This window comes from Hesperophylax consimilis, chromosome 27, assembly GCF_061612785.1.
Source record: "Hesperophylax consimilis isolate HC1 chromosome 27, BYU_Hcon_1.0, whole genome shotgun sequence".
NCBI classification, from domain to species: Eukaryota; Metazoa; Arthropoda; class Insecta; order Trichoptera; family Limnephilidae; genus Hesperophylax; species Hesperophylax consimilis.
The window spans coordinates 18248158-18270551 of record NC_142862.1 but is presented as its reverse complement, the minus strand read 5'-3'; the positions used below and the strand labels follow the sequence as shown (position 1 = coordinate 18270551).

General features: G+C 34.3%; 1 long non-coding RNA gene across 1 annotated transcript in view; it reads right to left on the bottom strand.

Moving 5' to 3' along the window:
- The window catches only part of LOC149410693 (uncharacterized), a 127511-nt gene extending 105522 nt beyond the window's left edge, over positions 1-21989 (bottom strand). The window contains exon 1 of the long non-coding RNA XR_016304994.1: positions 21938-21989. This is a non-coding gene — a long non-coding RNA (uncharacterized LOC149410693). The remainder of the gene's footprint in view (positions 1-21937) is intronic.
- Between the last annotated feature and the right edge of the window lie 405 nt (positions 21990-22394).

Sequence of the window (22394 nt, the reverse complement as noted above, 5' to 3'; positions counted from 1 at the left end):
GTATTTGTATATGGCGTTATTGACACCAAAATTTGATGAATGAATTTTCATCTACAACGAGTCTATCTGCCTAGTTCGATCTCGATCACATATCGCGAAGTGAATTAACTTCCACATTTATTATCTAAAACAAAAGTGAAATTCAAATAGATGTATTTAAAAATAAAGAAAATAAAAACAATTTACATTCACATTAATATAAAGGGTGCAGCAAAACAGACGGTGCAGTTTTGAATGGCTGAAAAATCCCGTGTGGTAGGAACCTGGAAGAGGCCTCATTATGTAGGGAGGGTCGTGCCGTTTTCAGTCGTTATCATGGTTTGGCCCGGACAACACCGGGGCTTCGCCGTACGCATCTTTCCTGAAAATGACCACCTGAAGGAAACTGTTTTTAAACATTGGCCTCACACCTTGGAAGAACTCAAGGATCGAATTCAGGAGGAGATCGCCACTATGCCCTTTGAGATGTAACAAAATGCTGCCGAAAACTTCAGAATTCACCTTAAGCAATGTATCTCTACTGGGGGCCATTATCTATCCGATGTCATCTTCAGGACTTGAACCTGTACCGAATAAAATAAAATAAACGCAATTTCTGTATGACGCGCCGTTTTTTTAAAGCCCTTCAATACTGCATTGTCCGTTTTGCCGCACCCAGTATAACAATTACTACAATTCAAATTTTTTTTAATATGATCTCCACACAGGAGGCCCTGAAGAAAATAATTTCACTCAAGGCCTTTTTCATCTTTGGGGATGCTGTGTGGAGGGTCTTTTGGTGGAGAGGAAGGAGTGAACATGGGTCTTGAAGAGTCCCATGTTGTAGGAGGGAGGAAACAGAGGCCGGCAGTTCGTTTCACAGCCGAGCTGTTAAACTTAAGATCGAATCGTAGAAGCGACCCGTTCTCATGTGACAAATGTCAACCGTGTACAAATGTTGGGCGCGCGTTTGGCGTGTTTCCCGACTACGCACCGGTGCTGAAGGGATCAATGACGCTAGTTCCTCAGAGCATCTTCCATTGTAATACCGATAGAACAAAGACAGCATACCTACCTGACGCCTGTGCTCTAAAGATTGCAGTCTGTTTGTTAAGATTGGGGAATCTATCAAACGGACCGCCCGTTTTTGCACAGAGTCAAGGGTTTTTTTCAGGTATTTAGGGGCTCCGGACCAGAGATGGCTGCCAAATTCGACAGTAGGGCGCACTTGCGATTTGTACAGGGTCAGCAGTTGTGTATTATTAAAGTATCTGCGGGCCCTGTACAGTACGCCCAGCTTCTGAGAGGCCAACTTTACTCTGGCTTCGATGGACCCCCGTACCTGAGCTGGTCAATTATAGTTACACCAAGCATATCAATGGAAGGCCTGTTCGGAAGATTGCTTCCGTTGAAGGAGACTAGATTATCATTTGGATCCCTTTTAGACGTAATCAGGGTCACATTAATATTATTATTCTCCATTTCATGTCGTGGTATTAAATTGCTAATTGTGCAGCCCTCTATGTCCATTTTCTTCAGTAATAATTTCGAATAAAATTGTGTTTAAAACGACAAAAGAAAAATTTTACTCACGGGCGAAACCGAGCATTAAAGCCAGTAAAATTATGTTCAAGATATATTCAGTTAACGATGGGTGACGCTACTGAAAATAAGCCGTAATGTTAAATGTCTAAGTTCGTGTTTATGAGACCTTGAAAAGTAAAATTTTACATTTTGTCCACAATGTACAATAAATTGGTCTAGCTGCAACAAATAAATACAAATTCCCAGAATACTCACAGGCAGACGTTCGACACTGAAGAGGTAGTCTCTAGAAGTGTGATCATAGTGTTATCTAAAATTATTTGAAAGAAAGCTGATGTCGACAATTTACATAAGAGTTACTAGTTTTAATAATTTATTTAATTGTTAAAATTCCAAGACTGAACATTTGCTTAAATTTTGGGAAAGAAACGAAGCAACCGCAAGCGGCGTTTCATGCAATTTGCTGTTTCTTCGTTACTTTCCCATAATTCGAGGCTCAATAAATAAATCAGTAGAAATTCTGAATTTAGGGTCTTAATGGTGTCGTCGATGAGAAAGAGGAAGATTGTTCAATGGCTCAATAAGTCTCAGACGTAATAATCTGCTACTTTGTTGTTATTGTGTGAAATATTAAGAATAACCGCTGAGAGTATTACAGCGGAGGCCAAGTTTGAAATGTGTTAGAGGGGGGAGAGGAAAACAGTGATTATTAGAGGAAACATACAGCCGACAGTCTTGAGCATTGGTAAACAACAAGTGTTCCGCGAAACACTCTCATTTTACCGGCCATGGGGTTTTGTTACAAGTGTTCAGCGCCATTGTGAAAAAAGTGTATCATGTTTACAAGTCTTCCTTAGGACTCCGTAGTAAGCGTTCAAAAATATTTGGAATAGGATATATATAAATACGAATGTTATAGGGAGTACACTAATCAAAATAAATTAAAATAAATTGCGAAAATTGTGAAAATATTTGATAAAAGACGACTCCCTTAATAGAGCAAAAATCTCTCGACAAATGCCTAAGGAGCATTCAAAGGTACACTAAGAATTTTTTTCATACGTAAAGCATGTTAAATAATAGAACAAAATTGGTTTTTAATAATTTTTTGAGCATTTTTTGCAATCATTTTCTATCGAGGGAATTTTATATAATTACCGTTTCGGCATTACAAATGTATGTTACTTTGCTGTAGTATTAATTTCTTGTAATTAAATTATAATATGTAAATGAAATCCTCAGCACGGGAGATCCCAGTGAGGATATCATTATCTCTATATCTTACTAAGAAAAGAAGACAATAAATCATTTTTTTCCCGATTTTATATCCGGGTTAAATCTTCCCCATAGGAAAAACTAAACCCCTCCACACACTTTTTCACAAATGATCATCTAGTCAATCAAAATTATACATTATATAAGCAAAATAAATACAAAACAATAAAAAAAAACAACACGTCAACTCACCAGTGTTCAAATGGGAAAATAATTTTACCGACTCCAGATTATTTTCATATCAGAGGGTTCGGCTCGGTAGAACTCCTAACAAGGCCTATAAATCCTATTGATCCCTCAACATAAATATTTAAAAATCTTTCGTTATCCTACATGTATTAAAAATGACTGATTTTTTCATTTTTATATATAAATTTTTTGATAGATCTTTGGTGATCTGGTGAGGAGGCACGGAATGAAAGATGTTGTGAAGGTCAGAGTGTTTATTTTGTGAGTCAGGGCCGTGATGAGAGTGGGCGTAGGACTGATGTTGTATTCTCCGGATGCTGGCTGTGATGGCAGGTCAAGCGCGGGTCTGTGAGTCGACGCCGGGCGCTGGTGACCGGACTCGTTGTCTGTCAGGCACTGGCGATCTTGGCAATCAGTACTCCAGTGCTGACGAGAATGCCGAAGGTGCGGTGGACCTTGTTAGGCGGTTGAGTGGGAGTTGAGCAGACCAGTAAGGATGCTGCGTGTCCTCGTGGTGGTCATGGTGAGTGGATGAAGCGCTGGTCAGAGACGCTGGAACCAGGGCGCTGTAATCCATGTAGCGTTGGCCAGGAACGGCGATCTGGGCCAAAGCGCTATGATGATGTCCCGATGGAGTCCATGATGAGAGCCGGGAAGAATGTCCTTCGCGCAAGTGAGGTGCGCGGATTATCACTCGTTGAGCACCTTGTTAACTGATGGCAGATTGATGACTGACTGACTTCTTCATTCTGTCGATTTTAAAAGGTGAAGAAGCTTCTGGAACAATTTGGTTGCTATGTAGAATTTTCCAAACAAATAAATAAAAGAACATCCAAGAAGTTTGTTTGGAACAATCGAGACTTCTAGAATTTCGTTCGAATGAAGTAGTTGCGTACCACTACAGATCTAATACGCCTTAATTTTTAATGAGAGAGCTAGGTATAATGCCAGTAGCCGAAATAACGAATGGTAATGTTTTTATAGTCTGAGAATGAATTGTTATTATTATTTCTATTGTCTTCAAAAACAAGACATATTTTTTAAGGAACTAAAAGTGTTCAAGGTAATATGTTGTAAGTAGAGACCGGATTATATGCATTTGCATATTTGCATATGCAAATGCATATTTAGACCCTTTTCAGCGGTAGTTGCATATTTTAGCAAATAATTTGAGATCTTGCATATTTACGCTTAATATCGTTCAGATGCCTCACATAGCGACACTATAGACGTCAGATAGCAAGGCGCGCGGCCAGCGAAGCTGAGCGAAGAACTGATAACTGATCTTACTGATCGCTACGGCCGGCGGCCGGAGCGGGGGGAACCTCTCTCATCTTCGCCTGCGCTCGCGCCTACTCGGCTTAATTCGGCTAATTGCCGAAAACAATTCATTCATTCGTATGAGGGGTGATTTGGTATATTTTTATGGTAATTCAGTGAATTGCGAATTTTGTTTTTGACTGGTCGCACGCGCTGTTCTTTAGAGTTTCGTCTAGTATTTTGTTTGTTTGCACGAAGTTGTACATTGTGAAAGTGAACCATGCCCCCTGATAAAAAAATTGTCCATACGTGGATAGCTGAATATCCTGGAATATTTACATACGACGGAAAAGTTTTATACTGCCGAGTTTGCGAGAAAAACATTTCTAGCACAAAAAAGTTCCAAATAGACCAGCATGTCAAAACCACTGTTCATATCGTAGGAGTGCAGAAGAAGGGCCCACGACAACAAGTTTTTACAGTGGCAAGTAGCAGTAAAAGTGAAGTAACCTCCAAAGGTAAACAACAAAATCACTTTATCATGGATCTGTGTGAAGCATTTCTTGGAAGCAATATCCCTCTATACAAACTGACAAATCCTGCCTTGAAGGATTTTCTCAGAAAATATTGCATAAATCAAAATATACCGGATGAATCTACTTAACGTAAAAATTACATACCATCAATTTATCTACATGTGCTGGAAGAAATACGCAATGAACTCAAGGATAACATCATATGGATTTCAGCTGACGAAACCACCGACACTTGCGGCCGTTACATTGCAAATTTGATTGTTGGTGCATTAAAACTTGAACCTTCACCTTCCTATTTGGTGGCCTGCAGAGAACTTGAAAAGGCAAATCATTCTACGATCGCCAGATTTGTGAATGAGGGTATAAAAAAAATATTTCCTGAATCTTCTGCGGATGAAAATGTGTATGTGTTGCTCTCAGATGCTGCCCCCTATATGATCAAAGCAGGCAAAGCCCTCCAAGTATTTTATCCCAATTTGATTCATGTGACGTGTTTTGCTCTCGGAATTCACAGACTCGCCGAAAAAGTTAGATCTACGTTTGCGAATGTAAATAACCTGATTTCATCAGCAAAGAAAGTGTTTCTTAAGGCGCCTGCTCGTATAAAGGCCTACAAAGAAAAACTGCCAAATATCCCTTTACCTCCTGAGCCAGTAATAACACGTTGGGGTACAAGGATCGAAGCTGCGATGTTTTACCATGAACATTTTGAAGCCATCAAGGGTGTTAACAATGATGTCAATAGTGCAGAGGCTTTGGCAGTTTTCCAGTGCAAATAATCGTTTGACGACGCCAGTATTAAAAAAAACCTAGCTATGATTACCACTCATTTCGCCTACATACCTGCAAGTATAAAAACGCTTGAAACTCATGGATTGGCGTTGAATGCATCAATTTAGGTTATGAAGGAAATTTGCCTTATGAATTCCTCGTTGCCAAAGCTATTCCCGAGTAAACTCAAAGAAAAATTTGAAAACATACTGAATAATAACCCAGGGTTTGAACCTTTGTGCCAAATTGATAACTTCATCAACGGGGCAGGTGAAATTTTGCCCGGAACAATAAGTTCAAAAATCGCACCCAAATTTAAATTCTGTCCAGCCACATCAGTAGACGTAGAGCGTTCATTTTCCGCTTACAAAAATATATTAAGCGATCGTAGACACAATTTGTCTACAGAACATTTAGAACAGTACTTAGTCATATACGTTTTTAAAGGTAAATTCTAAATTTTATTGTTAAATACATTTTATAATTGATATTTTCGAAAATATAATTGTTATCCTTGAGAACTAATAGCTTACTAAAATACTTCCTGTATGCTGCATATTTTGACCCTTTTTATGGATTTTCGTGCATATTTTAGCTATTTTTATTGCATATTTGCATGCATATTTTGGGCTATTTTTGTTGCATATAATCCGGTCTCTAGTTATAAGTCAGTAGAAATTTTGAATGTGGGGGCAAGCAACATTTTTTGCTTGCTGTGATGGTAGTGGTAGATTTTAAAAATTGTCAAGTTGGACATGATTTGATAGCACGGACAAAAGGTTTTTTTTTATTAACAGAAGATAACAAATAGTACATATTGATAGAAGTAAGTAAGAACATCAGTAAGTGTTCAGCAGAAAGAGGGTTATTATTAAGAAAATTGCAACGTAATAACAGAGTATATATACCAACCGTCCAATGTCGGTGTACAACAATATGTTATTTAAAATGATCTGCATAAGTGTAAGTATTTAGTATATGTTCCAATCAATTGAGAATAATTCGTGCTTAGGGAGGGAGACTCGTGTTTAGGAAATATTAAAGCGATTCATTTTTGTGGTATCAAACAAGGGACACTGTAATGCTGTCTAAAACGTTGGCTAACTACTCACGGCATACTACCTCAAAAATAAATCACTCTAATACTTTTGGCCATAAAAACTTTCTATAATTTTATAATATGTGTTTAAGATGAAGCTTCGTTCGTAAAGGTTAAGGTTGCCTCAGTTTAAATAATTCTTATGAGGTTTCGCAAAATTTGAATTATTCACCAAATAAATTATTCAAATTAGGTATTCCTGCGGTTGACATAAACTATGAATCTTTATTACAAAAAATGAGACTCTTATCGTTAAAAGATAGAAGAATACTCAATGATCTTATTTTCTTATTTAAAATAAACAATAACTGGTTTGACTCCCCTGAATTGGTCTCATTAATAAATTACCATGTACCTAGTAGACCGACTCGACTCAAAACACCTTTCCACTGTGACAATACTATGACGAACGCAGAACAAAACTCAACCATAAATCGCTTGCATATTTTAGGCAATGAATATGCTAATATTGATCACGCTGCCGGTAATCTGTCTTCATACAAAAGATGCGTTAAACTAAATTTGTTTGCTAGTACCACGTAAATACATCATTTTTTTTTTTTTTTTTTAATATTTTTTTTTTTTTATTTATTACATTTATTATATAAGTACATTTTTGTTTGTTTGTTACAATATAAGATAAAATATTTCAGGACCCCTCTTCCATAGAAGCATTAGCTTGTGGCTGGAAGAGGAGTGTACATTGTTTTATTGCAATAAGTAAGTAATTAAAAATTAAATGATTTTAAACTTATTTAAATGAAGTGAGTTATTTTTCATGAAGTGAGTTATTCTAAAGATTAATTCAATTGGAAATATTTTTATTTTTTGTGAGTTTGTCTTTAAAATATTTTTTTACAGTGTTTATTATTTTGATGTTATCATTAATGTTTCTAATTTCTTCAGGTAGTCGATTGAAAAAAATTCTTGCCCGGTAAGTGTAATAATTTTGTGCAAAGGAAGTGTTTAATTTTGGGCATGGAAAAATATATTTAAGTCTAGTACGGTTTTCAGTTAGAAATTGATACTTGTCTTTTTCTTTTATGATTTGAATTAGTGCATTTTTAATATAAAGATCTTTAAATGAAGGCACTTGAAATTCTTCGAATAATCGATCCGTTGGGTAATCGGAAGGTTTTCGTAATATTATTTTAATTATTAACCTTTGTACCACTTCTATTGGAGTAAGGTTAGTTTTGTATGTGGATCCCCAACTAATGATACCATATTGTAGCGTTGATTGGACCAAGGCATAATATATTAAATATAGGTTTTTTAAAGACAAAAAATTTCTGATTCTTAAAAATACATATATCAGTTTTCTGATTTTTTTTACAATTTGACATATTTGTTCCTTCCAATTCAAATTTTTATCGATAATTACTCCTAGATATTTGATTGTGTTTGTGTTTGTGTTCATGTAAACATAATATGCCTACCAGTACTTCTAAAACTATTAATGCACTTGAAATCATAAGTACTTGTAAAATTTATCATATCGGTTAACATAATCCAGGATTTATTACTTTTTATATTTAAATCATTGTCGGTACCTTGAGATAGGTATCTTATTGGTACATTTTATTGTTTTATTTCAATCTTTAAATTTTTATTTTTATTTATACTTTTTCCTAATAAATTATGGTTTGTACTTTAATACTTTATATTTTAAACTATTCACTTTACAATTTACTTTTATACATTATAGTTTTTATACACTACTTATTACCTTACTTTTTACCTATTTTCTTAAATTTTACTAACATTTATACTGTTATTCTTCATGTTGTTGTACTATTATAAGTATGTCAATTATGTTAATGGCACGTGTTGTGCCGTATATGTGTAAATAAATAAATAAATAAATAAATAAAATCTGGAACAAAAGAATACGTCAACGCAACGCAAGAATATCAATATGTTTTAGTATCAATTAAACACAAGCGTCGCTCGGGTCCATCGGCAGCTGGAAGCCCCATTCACAAAAGGAGTAAAATGAACCCCGGACTTTTATGGCTTCGGAATTGGTACCCGGTCATTCACACCAAGCTTTTTTTAAAAAAAAGCGCGCTTATCAATTTGACGTTAACACATTTCATGACGTGAACACGACGTTTACGTTTTTTATCATGGGCCAGTTTGAATTGATGAACTGTTTACGCCATTCCACCACATTCAAAATAAATCTGTTTCTTACTGCTCTTAGTTTTTTTTTGACGTTGGGTATATCAACCCAGCCTAAGATTCACTTTGAAAATGAAAAAATACACGGGGAAAAAATTGTATTGTTGATTTATTAAAAAATCTCTTTAAAAATGGGACGGCAGGCCTCTTCCTGATAAACTTTTAGTAAATTTTTAATATTATAGTTCATGCACCTGCGTTTTTTCTTAAAATATATAATGACGAAATGAAAAAAATATTTATACAAGTGTTTTTATGAACACGTGTTTCGAGATTTTGACAATTCATTGGAATTTTACTAATAGTTTATCAGGAAAACTATCAATTCATCCGTTAATGGCCTGCAATCCCGTTTTTAACCTGAAAACGAATAATTTGAAAGGATTCTTAATATATTGGCAATTTTTTTTATCAGTAAATTTTCTCCTTGTAAAAAAGGTCAAAGTATATAGTTTATTAAAAACGGTGAAAACTCGCGAATGGTGAGCTCTGGCATCTTGAATTTTTTTGTTCCCGTTTCACCAAGACCATGCCAACGAAACCACATTCTACTATTAACGTCATAAAATAAGCTTTGAAATATGGTTTAATTATAAAACCAAGCGCAATATAAATCATTAGTACTCAAAAATAAAAAATGTTTAAAATTTAAACATTCATAAATTTGATCCAGGCAAAACCGGGTAGTAAGAAGTAGCACAGTACTAGAAAGTTTGTGCAGTGTGAAATGTACTCACGATGTGCTTATAAGAATTCATCCAAGATTTTATCCTCGGACTTGTTGGTTGATGACCACTATTTAGCCAGTGGAATTCAGATGAGGTACCTACTCGCTAAAAAAACTAAAATATGTAATAAGAAAAAACCGTGGGTTTTTAAAGTAATCTTATATTTTCTGATCAAACAATGTGTCGATAGAGAATAGGAGTGCATTAGAAAATTATACAGGTAAACAGAACTTGTTATTTCATTATTAAATGGCCCGAAAGCGAGGTGTTTTGGCAATTTCAACAGGTCCGGATCTAAAATATCTACTAATTTCTCAAATTTTTCATCTTTTTATAATTCTCTAACTTCTCCATCCTCTTCTTGCAACCCAAACTAGCCATACATAAATTTTCTTATTTTTCTTTTTTATATTATAGTAATGTAAAAATTCTATGTCCGCAAACTGTAAAATTCACCAGCCATAACACAGGGTTATCCGTAGCATGGAGGGTGAAATATCATAAAAAAATACATGCACTCTCTAAATCATGTATCAATAAAATAAATAAATAAAATTGAATAGGGATTTTAATAGATTGGGTAAATATGCATAAAATAGAGACTACATTAATATACAGAGAAAACTTACCGATATAAAATACTATTAATTTATATAAGTCTGGTTTTAAAATTATTCGTTTTCCTGTTAAAAAATGACTGAGGGCCTATAGTGAATAAATTCAAAGAGTTCCTAACAAGGAATCAGTCAAAATCAAATGCTTTATGCCGGCGGCGGAATACGTGTTCATGCAATATTGATATTGAAATACATACTGATATTTTCTCGATATATTCTGAATGACTAATGTTTTATCAGAAACTTAGCATGCTGTCACTTTTTAACGTATTAATGCATTTCAATACATAGTTATTTCGTTAAAATTAAAACCGATTGTTACACTACGGTCCATTGTTATTGATATCAAAATTTAAAGGTTAGTTTTTTTTAATTATTGAAGACAATATTAGCGATTTCTACACAAAAATCTGAAACAAAAAAATCAGAAAAGTATACGGTCACATCTAGGACTCGAACCCAAGACCCTTGTCTTTCCGGGACACCGCTCTACCACTGAGCTAATGGGACCCTATCCCCCTCGGTCACTTTTAACTGTATCATACTTCGAATAAGAACTACCAACATAGTCTTCATTTTTTCACCGCACATTTTTATTGGCAACTATCTTTATGTATGATCGCAAGATTCAACCCGATTGTAAGTTTTTTTCTTCTCTTATTTAAACCAAAATATCATCCTTTAAATAGGTACTTAGCTTCTCAGTTTGGGTTTAGTTAAAACAAAAATAAATTAAAAAACAAGCATAAAAAACAATTGAAAATTATCATATCAAAACATGCGTGAAGGAAGGACGTCAAAAAGATAACAAGTAGCTAAAAATGTATTATTTTTCATACAATACATTTTTATATGGAAAATTTTATATAACGTTATTTAACTGAAACACAATGGTTTTTCCATTAAAAGTGCGTATTAACCGTGTCCCCATTTTCTGTATATTTACCATAGATTTTTGCGTAGACTTCCGTTCACTACTTTTGGCTGCCACCTTTTTTGTATGATTCAAAGTTCTACGCGAACATGTTGGGAAATAATTTAAAGTAGTGATAGGAATTATACAATAGATAAAAATGACAGAATATAATGAGGTGACAATAGCTCAGTTGGTAGAGTAATAGTCCCTTAAGACTAGAGGACTAAATGCCTTATACCGTTAGTTTAGGAGAACGGTTACACCTTAGGCAGTCATCCCACGGGTCCTTAAGGAATCGAAAAAATTCGAATGCTGTAAAAACGCAATAAATGTCGCTGTGTATGTTGCATGATCTCTGCACACAGTTAAGCTGTGTAGCTTGTAAAACTTTCGGTATTGCAGATTTCTGTTTTTGCATTTACCGCATTGCAACGATTGACGTAAAGCATAATTTAGGAGATTTTACATAATATTTTTGCCACGGGCGTAAAGTTCTGCAGGTACGGCCCCGTATTTCCGTCTAATATTAGAAGATTGTTTTGGCTATTTCGTGTAAAACAAGGCGCTTACGATGCACAGCGGAATGAGACGTGAAGCCAAATTTTAGAATAGCAAAAATACTTGATATATAAGATTGAAACAATAGATTTAAAAACATATTTTTCAGGAGTTTGAATTATCTACTTATCAAGATTTAATTTAACTACGTTTAAGGTGCGCAGTAAATAATGATCCAAGATCTGGGAGCCTGGCACAATGAAATCGATAACTTTAGAATATAGGATTGATAGGCGTAACTAGCGACGATTTTATACCATTTCCCATGAACGGTCGCATTATTGATGTCCTGATCGCGAGCAACACTGGCGCTTCTTTTTTTTTGTTATTATTTCATTTTGGGGTGTTATGCCGTGTTGCGCTAACTCCTTCTTTAGCCAACGTTTCGGACAGCATTGCAGTGTCCATCATCAGGGCAAATGAGTTATTTGAGGTTGTGGTGAAATGTGAGCTTATGTGTGAGGTTGTGATACCGTGTTGCCAGCTCCAACCCTCTGAGCTAACATTAACGTCGGGATGTGATGTGTCTTTTTATTTGGATGTGTACTGGTACAATCGATTCTTCTTTACACTTCTTGAGAAACGCAAGGCTGCCCAATAGATGGTTCCTTCTCTTTCTCAGATTCTCCAATCGTCGTACCAGTGTGTGAATTTCCTCCCCATAGAGGTTCTTCAAATATGATTTAAGATTTTCACGGCCAAAAGTTTTTTATTTGTTTTTGAGGTGTTATGCCGTGATGATGGACACTGCAGTGCTGTCCGGAACGTTGGCTAAAGAAGGACTTAGCGCATGCTATGTAAAAGTTAATAATTCTAATAAATTGACAATTTTAAAATTAAATATTAACTTTAATATTCGTTTTCTTTCAGTTCTAAGGGCTTAGTTAGTTCACCCCCACTCATTAATAAGCCAGTTATTTAGTATAACGAACAATCTGACTCCTTGGAGGCCGCGCTAAAAGTAGCGGCTTTTGTCAACCTACTGTCAGAATCATATTCTGACCGTGCTCGCAAATATCGCTATCTGACCATAGATGACGGATTTCATCAAAATCGTATCTATGGTTTATTCTATTATAGAAGAACACAATATAACACACCAAAATTATAAAAATTTCGGTTGTGCGTAACTCTAGTTCAATGAACTCTGGAACTCGGATTTACTTTGATAAGCGTCATTTTCAAAATTAACTGATTGTATGAAGAATTCAGACGAGTGATAAGTAGGTACCTACCCATATATCATATAGTATTTGAACAAATAATGTTTTAACTGTAATTTTAAAAATTGGAACTGATTTGTCAAGAATTCAGAATATTCAGAGATTTTTCACGGGTCTGCGATATGTCCTACATTTTTTTTTTAAAGAAAGACAAACATTCCTGGGTTACGAATAACCTGACAATATTTGAAAATCTCCTACTACCATTACAGTAAGCGGAAAATGTTGCTTGTGTTGTGATGGAGGACTTAGCCAGTCGAGGAATTGAACACACTACGCCTGGGTGGGACCCAAGCGCGATGTCAACTCGGCCACCGACCGGTCAAATATATATCTAGGACTCGGATTTGCTTTGAATTTAAGAGTAAATTTCAAAATTGGAACTGATGGTGTGAAGAATTCTGATGAGCAATAACGTACCTACCTATAGTATAATATTTTAATAGAAAATTATTTAAGTTTGTTCTCTTAAAAATTGGAACTGATTTATCAACAATTCAGACAACACGGGTTGTCCGCTGGTTTAAAATAAGAACGCACCGGTTGAAGTTGTAAAAAAATTTTGTAATATCTTTGTTTTTTTTATTCCCTCGTTTGTACGCTGTTGATTTTTATAGGTCCAGGAACGTAAATTTTATAGCCTTTCCCTAAAATACTATAAAAAGACCACTAACATCACTTCCTTCAAAACAATGTTTCACAGAGTTTTACGAGGATCGTGGCAGAGTGGATAGAGCTTGGCTCTAGGCCCAGACTTCGAGGGTTCAATTCTTAAATTTATCTAATTAAATTCTACGTATTACTTTTAAATAGCTGTGTCATCCTATGATCTACAATACAATACCGCACAAAAGTCTCAACTGCTCCCAACCGTCTGAAACTATGACATCCCCAATTGAGGTATGTTGTGAGACAGAAGGTAGTGGGGAGGGGAACGAGATGGAGTAGAGGAAGGTGGGGGAGTACCTGGCTATTTATATTTGGTCACCAAACACGGCTAAAGCCATTTCAAGCAACATTTCAATTCTGAATGGTGGTCTTATACCAGGGCGATACTGAGAATATCTTCCACTCTGGAACGTGCTATAAATTCAGTGGTTATATACCTTCAACAAAGTATTGCTAATTTATTAAAAGTCTCTAAAAATTATCGGTAATCCGGTTAAAAACGAAAATGCAGGCCGATTCCAGAAAAAAACTTTTTGTAAATTCCGAATATATCGGAACACGTGTTCATGCTCCTGCATTTCCCTTGAAAATATTTAATGACTAAATGATAAAATATTAGGAATTTTATGAACACGTTTTCCGACACCGTGATAAAATATGTGTATTTTACTAAAACCTGTTAGTTCATTCGTTAGGGGCCTGCAATCCCGTTTAATTTGAATAGATTCTTAATAAATTAGCAATATAATTATTCTTCGTGTACATATATTATTAAGCTGGTAGGTACCTACATATTCTGCGCTAACAGTTACAATATCATTTTCATTTAAAACTTCAAAGACTTAATAAACAGTTATTCATTTCGTTTCAATGGTCAATTTCACCATAAGAAAAGTGCCTTGGCCTGTGACCTGCGACCTTTGTCCTCGGAGGGCGGTATTGACGTCATCATCCGTCAGAGTCGACGCCGTTTGTTTGGGACTGCTGTCACGCGTCAGCAATACTGTCACAGATCGCATGATAATACCGAAATTTGAATAAGGAACCGAATAACTGTCTGCGAGTGTTTTCACTGTCAGACAATCTCTTTCTATTATCTTTGTATAATTTTGTATTGAAAATCACTGTCGTAACGGACAATACCGTAATATATGAACTGATATAGCCCAAACGATGTGATCAATCAGTTATTATAGTTCAAGCAATCTATTCACGTCCATGAGTCATCGCTAAAATATTTCAAACACAATTTAGTTAGTTAGGTACTTACTCTGCCGGTCTTAAGAAGAGAGTGGCTTGTCCAAAAAGTGAAATGTTGGCAAAATGGAAAAAAACATAAAAAAACTTTGGAAATTTTGGAAAAAAAAATTGTAGCTAAAAAAACCTTGTGATCCATTGTTAAAAGGTAGTATTTGAGGATTGGTCACTTTTAGTTAAAAAAAAAACTATAAATTTGTGACAAACATGACTAAAAAGTGGCATTTGAGGATTCGCCACCTTTATTTAGAAAAATAAACTATAAATTCGTGACATACATGACTAAAAAGTTGCATTTGAGGATTCGCCACCTTTATTTAGAAAAAAAACTATAAATTCGTGACAAACGTGACTAAAAAGTGGCATTTGAGGATTCGCCACCTTTATTTAGAAAAATAAACTATAAATTCGTGACAAACATGACCAAAAGTGGCATTTGAGGATTTACCAATTTCAATGCAAGATTATTTGGCGTGATAAGGAGATAATAAATACTAATAATGATTAGTCGAAAATAAATAAAACACTTTTTATTGAGACGTAATCATTGTTAATGATATTGCAAAATAACAATATAGACATGAAAGAGTATTATCATAGAAAAATTTAAACATCTTTAATTTTAATTTTTTTTGCAAACTTATTATATAAACCATGCATTAGTTTAAACCGAACCAAACACACTCATTTTCCGGGCGTTACCGTTTCGTAATGAACAAGAAAAACAATTTAAATGACGAAGTTGGAAGAAGCTTGAAACATGAATGAGCGATCATACCAAAAAGGCGTCATATTCTCTAATAAATATTTAAAAAGTGGCAACGACAAGGGAAATGTCACTTTTTAATGTCAAAAGGCAATAATAAAACTCATACTGCAAGTACCATCCTACACAGACTCAAAAAAAATCTTCAAAACACTAGACATCATGTCAATAAGACAACTTTACGCCAAAACTGCTCTCCTACATCTCATTCATAATAATCTTCATATTACGAATCAATCAAAAGCCATAATAAAAACCAGGTCATTAACAAATAAAACACTGAACATTCCGATAACACACACCACACACGGACAAAGACACTTTCAATACTACGCAAGCAAACTTTTTAACAGTATGCCCATTATTTTTAAACAATTTATGACTAAAAATACATCTACAAATTTTCTCAAAAAACATATCGTAGCATGGATAAAAAATCAAGATATTCGCTTTATTCAAAAGAATATAATTCCAAACCAAACATAACCAAAATATAATAAGTTAAATTAAATATTATACACGTTCTTCAAGAATTATCCAAACATACATACACTCACATATAAATGTGTGTTTTCATGTTTCAATATATGTGTCTGTGAAAAAAAAATTAACTTTCTACTACAACACATAAATACCTGTCACACTTAATCACAAACACGTTAACACCTCAGCACAGGTTCTCCTAGTGAGGTGTTCACGTAACATACAATATCACCCACAAACAGTTTTACCTATATCAACCTATGTTCTTAATTTTTTATACCTTTTTACTGTACTTTTTTCTCTGTACTGCAATATAAACCACTGTAATCATTTGTAAAATGTGTATTCAAGAATAGATATAAACAAATAAATGTGATTTTGGGTAGATGTCACTTTTTATTGATTAGTTAACGGGAAAATATGGAGATTGACTGCATTTCTTATGTTGTTATTTCTTAAAAACCGGTATTTGGCGGTACACAAATAGATTTAACTCATTTTGCGTAAAATTAGAGATGCCACTTTCTTTACTAGAACGGCAAAACTGAACTATACAGGGTTGACTTAGTTAACTTAAATTAACCAGTGATTCCTGATATATTAATTATTTTTGTATTTAATTCGTAGAACTCTCGTAATCCTGACAACATTTTTAATAAAAAAATTTAACGTAATTTTGGACTCCGGTGACTATATTTGAGATATGTATCTTTTAAATTTTTCCTTGCGACAACAACTTTCTGATCTTTTAAATATTTGGCGTTTTGCCGAACCTGTACTTATTACAAGTGCGCCGTACTAGCACACATGTACATCGATTAGGCTTTTAGCCACATCTGGCAGAAGTCCCCGGCGTTTCCCGAGTTTTTCGAAATCTCAAGAAATATCATGAAGTATCAAAATTCTTCTAAAAGGGGTGGGCAAAGGGGATGGGGGTAGTTTTATTCTAAATCTCATGTAGACAAGGGCCTTCATTCTATCATATATAAGAAAAATGAATATTGATTATTTACTAAGAATCGTTGCAAATTATTGGTAATTGTGGTGTATGGTAATTAGGTTGAGTAGTTAATCGGTAGATGGCGGTAGACATAAAACCTATGCCAGGGCCGCCAGATGACGCTAGTGTATAGCAGTATATATATATATCATAGTCTGGGCGCGCAGAGATTTACCTACTCTCGGGTAACGAAGATAGCTAGCCAGACATGTTATTTTAACGTAAATAAACAGTATTATATCAAGAACCTTTAACTAATTATTTCAAAGTATTTCCAACACCCGAAGTCATAAGTAAAGGCAGATCTAACAGTAATTAAGGTTTAAATTGGATTGCAAGCCTTACAAACGAATTAATTTAGATATTTCCTAAAAAACTTTTATTAAATTACGAATATTTTATCGCAATGTCAAAATACGTGTTAATGAAAATCGATATATTTATGTATTACATCGAAAATTCTTTGTACCGTCGTGATATATTATCAATACAAATGGATAAAACAATCTGAAATTGATATTTTTTTAATAAGGCCAGTTCATTTATCGTAAGGGCGAAAATCGATTTCTTTCCGGTTAGAATTGTAAAAAAATCAAAACCATACCGCCCGCCATTAAAACTACTTTTCTTTAAATAAACATAAAAAATTAAGCACATTTAGCCGTCGTGAATTATTGTATTTTATTCATTGACGATCTGCAGTCGTGCTAGCTCAATCGATGCGATTTGTCTACTTTTACACTGAGAAAAAAAAGTATTTCTATTTTATTAAGAATTTCTTCAAATTTTTCGTAATTCTGCTAAAAACTGGATCGCAGGCCCTTAACAAATGAATTTTGAAGGTTTCCTGATAAACTTTTAGTAAAATACGAATATATTATCACGATGTCGGAACACGTGTTCCACGAAAATCCTAATATTGCCGCATTTTGCAAATGTACAGGGTGTCTGTGGGTAGAGTGCACTAACTTCGGGGTGGTTCTACATGATTTTAGAAGTAGAAAAGGTAGTTTTTTGTTAAAACTAAGTTGAATTGTTTGTATGGGAAAATAAATATTCTTCCATGGAATAATATTTAAGTATGCGAAAAAAAGTTGGAATTCCAAAAAAGTTAATTTTCTTTTTTACTTCTACCTTCATGTAGAAAATTACCTCCCGAAGTTAGTGCATTTAACACCCGGACACATCAAAGCAAATGCAAGTGCATAAACACGTGTCCCTATATATTAGGAATAAAAAAATAGAATATAAAATTTAGTAATAACAAAGAAATTGTTAATTTATTAAGAATCTCTTCAAATCATTTGCTATCAGGTTAAGAATGGGATTCAGGCCACTAACGAATGGAAACACGTGTTCATAAAAACACTTTCATCAATATTTTTTCATTTCGTCATTATATATTATTAAGAAAAACGCAGGTGCATGAACGATAATATTAAAAAAAAAGATTAAAATTTATGAGGAAACTGCCTGCAATCCGGTTTTTAATCGCATTACCAATACTTTGAAGAGATTCTTAATAAATTAGGAAAATACTCATTTTTCTCCGTGTATTTTAAGTCCGATTAAGTTCTAGAAACGCCTGGTACATCCCGTTACACCCTGTTTAATTCATTAACCACATGGATTTCCAATTATTGACCCAAATCAGTCTAGTTTCCACCCAATCTGTCGTGCACAGCCTCCACCAGCCCACCCACTATCATTACCTAAGCCCTGACGGGGTGTGAAGTGGGTTAATGTGGGCTTGAGGCCATATCTTCACTGATTACCCACTCGGGTACAGAGCCTGGGGGTAGCGAGGGAGATCAGTTGACATGAAGAAGAAGTATTCATTGCTTCATGTTTGAATATTGTGTAAACAGGTACAATGTTCAGTGTTCACCTCATTGCTTTGGTTTAGATTTAAGTAAACTACAAATTTTGATCGATATTGACGAGTTTCCTACATTATGGCAGTTAGAATAATTGTTGGACTACCATGTTATTGCAGCGCATCCACAATGTTTTCCGAAGGCCGGATTCACAGTTTAGCCTCCTTCTTGAGGCAATGTACCTATTGACCAGTAAAGTCATAATAAGTGCAAAAACTTTAATCTTTGAACAATGGTTTTTTTTTTTCAATCTTTGGGTGATTTTGAATAAAAACGGAGCCATATAAATCATCCAAATATTATTATTAATTAGTTTTATAGAGAAATATTAAAAATTTCTTTGCCCAAAAGACGTTTGGAATCAAAAGGATCTTGTGAATCGATTAGAGTTGGCGTGTGCAAAGGTATCCTGGTTTTTGAATGCATGAACTAAAATATATTTTGAATGTAATTGTTTCAGAGACATTAAATTCCGGTTATGATGATTAAACTATTACTGATTACTCAGAAGATCTTAGATATTTCTGATTGAATCACTCGGGAAGTTTAGTAAAATCTGGTACTTACAGCTAATTTTATATTTTAAAACGTTTCATGAAATTTTCAAGTTTTGAGTAAAATATTTTAATGGTAAGGTACTATTTTTATTATTCATGTATATAAATAACTTATATTTTAGTATAAGTTTGAATAAAAATTATGCTTCAGAATTAATTGGAATTAATTCAAATGAGAGCATCCACCAAACCCACGTCATAAAAGTCTTTTGTTGGCATTTGACAGCGCAAAGTCTTTCTGAGACGACTCCGATATTTTCTTCCATCCACTTGCGCATCATATTCTCCTGAGATTCCTTTCTCCCATATCCGATATAATATTACATATTACCGGTTAGTAACTGTGTAGAAAAATGCGTCCAGTAGTGATCCTGGGTGTCCTGGGTTCAAATCTTTTCAAGGATATAAAAACAATTTAGGAGGCGGGTACAGCCACCTCGGGAACAATTCATTTGACAACCAACAGCTCTGCTACAGGTGACTCCAAGTGGTTCGCTGCGTTTGGTGACTTAACAGAGATTCTCGAGTTCATGGGGTGAGGTTTGTCTCTGACCTCTCCAGCTAGAATCTCTCGACCTATTACTCATGGACACACTGGCCCCAGATCCTCCCTGCATACCATTTTCCTTCCTCGAACTTCCCCTACTTTATTTCCTTAAAAACATCATTCACCGAGAATTCTCAAAGATGAGAAATTGTTTTCCTCTGGAGCCAAACGTAAAGCAGTAGAAATGAGATTCCTGATGCGTCGGAAATGTATCTTTAACACAATAGGTATTAAATGTTGTAGTAGTTGCTGGTAAAAAATGTGAAACTGAGTCTAGCAGTTCATAGCGGAGCTCTGATACCAATCCTGACGTATGTCAGTAAGGCATGGAATGAAGGATTGACAAAAGTACAAAGAATTCAATAGAAGTAATTAATTACTGCGTGTAAGAAGGCCACGCGTGACTGTATTACAAATAAAGAGATCCGTAGATGACGTAGGCGGACGAACGCGTGTTGAACAAAATTAAAAAAGGACACTCTTTTGAAAATACCAAAAAAATACAAAGAAATATATATTCTCGAGTTACAAATTAACTGAAAATATTTCAATTCATGTTATTACTATCATTTTAAGCGCAAATCGTTGGTTCTGCATTGATGGATGATGTACAATCTAAGAGAGCATAGAACTCTTGTCGCTAAGTGGAAGCCAGATGCTGTAGACTATTTGGTAATTAAAGGTTAAAAAACACTATGTTGAAATGTATATTTTTTTCATGACCCTTTTTTAAATGTGAATATCGCACAAAAGTCCAAACTGCTCCTACTCACCGGAGCCAGAATGACTATGACATCCTCAATTATTGTGGTATGTTGTGAGGATGAGGGATGTGGGGAGGGGAAGGAGGTGTAGCAGAGGAAGGTGGTGAAGCACCTGATTATTCAGATCTTATCACTAAACATGGCAAAAGCCTTTTCAAGCAGCTTTTCAATTCACAATGGTGGTCTTTTACCAGGGCGATACTGAGAGTATCTACCACTCTGAAACGTGCCGCAAGTATGCTATCATAATATTTAAATATGAAATAATAATGAATTAATTTAACAAATTTAATTTTCGGGTTTCGTCCGTACATATAGATGAATAGATAATAGGAAGAACCGGTCAGTGGTTGAGTGGGCATAGCGCTTGGGTCTCACCCGAGCGTCGCGTGTTCGATTCCTCGGCTGGCTAAGTCCTCCATCACAACACAAGCAACATTTTCGGCTTTCTGTGATGGTAGTAGGAGATTTTCAAACATTGTTGGGTTATTCGTAACCCGGGAATGTTTGTCTTTCTTTTTAAAAAAATTAAAAATTAAAAAAATATGAATAAACAGTTTTGTCCTTTAAAAAAAAACTCAATTCTTTCAAGAAAAGCATACAAATACAATATTGAATTGAATCATCGGTAAAATATTGTATGTTTATGCCTTTCTTGAAAGAATTTGGTTTTTAAATGTACAAAACTATCTATTCATATTTGTATTGCGTATGTACTAGCGCAAACAAATATTTTTTCTTAATATTCTAAAGCAATACCTTGTAAAAAGAGTATTTTAATAAATTAAATTAATTACCGCCATCTATAAATACGTAGAATATAACGAGAGTCACGTCTAACCTTAATTTGTTTTTTCAGCATTTACAGACTCATTTAAAAAACTGAAAAATACGAAAAATGATAGTACTACAGTAAAAAACCATTGTACCTTAATTTAAAAAAATCAATATAATAAAACACATAATTTCAATCAAATTGAGCACTTTAAAGTACCCACTCACTGCAAGCCATTTTACATAGATACATTATTGTGGGTAAGTACTCATCAGATAAGAGTAATGCATTTACGATCAAAAGGGATTTAATCACACGTGATTCAAAAAGCGACTGATAAATAAATACCAAAGGCTACTTACGTTTTAAGAAACTGATCCTGAAATCATTGCCAAGTCAATTAATTACACCAGGAACACAATCACTCCAGAACTTGATTCAAAATATCTATCTTTTTTACACTAAAATAACATTGTTTTTACTTTAGTTACAAAAATATTGATTTACTAATAAAAGCACTCTGGACGAATTTGTTTACTATATTTTTGGTCATCCACTACATGTTTTAATTACAGTTTACACAATAAGAAAATACCCGCGTTCTGTTTTGCACTATTTTTTTTAGTTTATTTCATAAAATAACAAAAATTGATACAAATACGTAATATAATTATCATACACTAAGAGAGTCGTACAAAATTTATTGAATTTACAACATTTCTACACAAAGGTGTTTTTAATCTGAGTTTTTTTACAATATTTAATAAACACGTTGAAAATCAGTTATGTTTTATTGGTATTAAATGCTTATTTAAACTC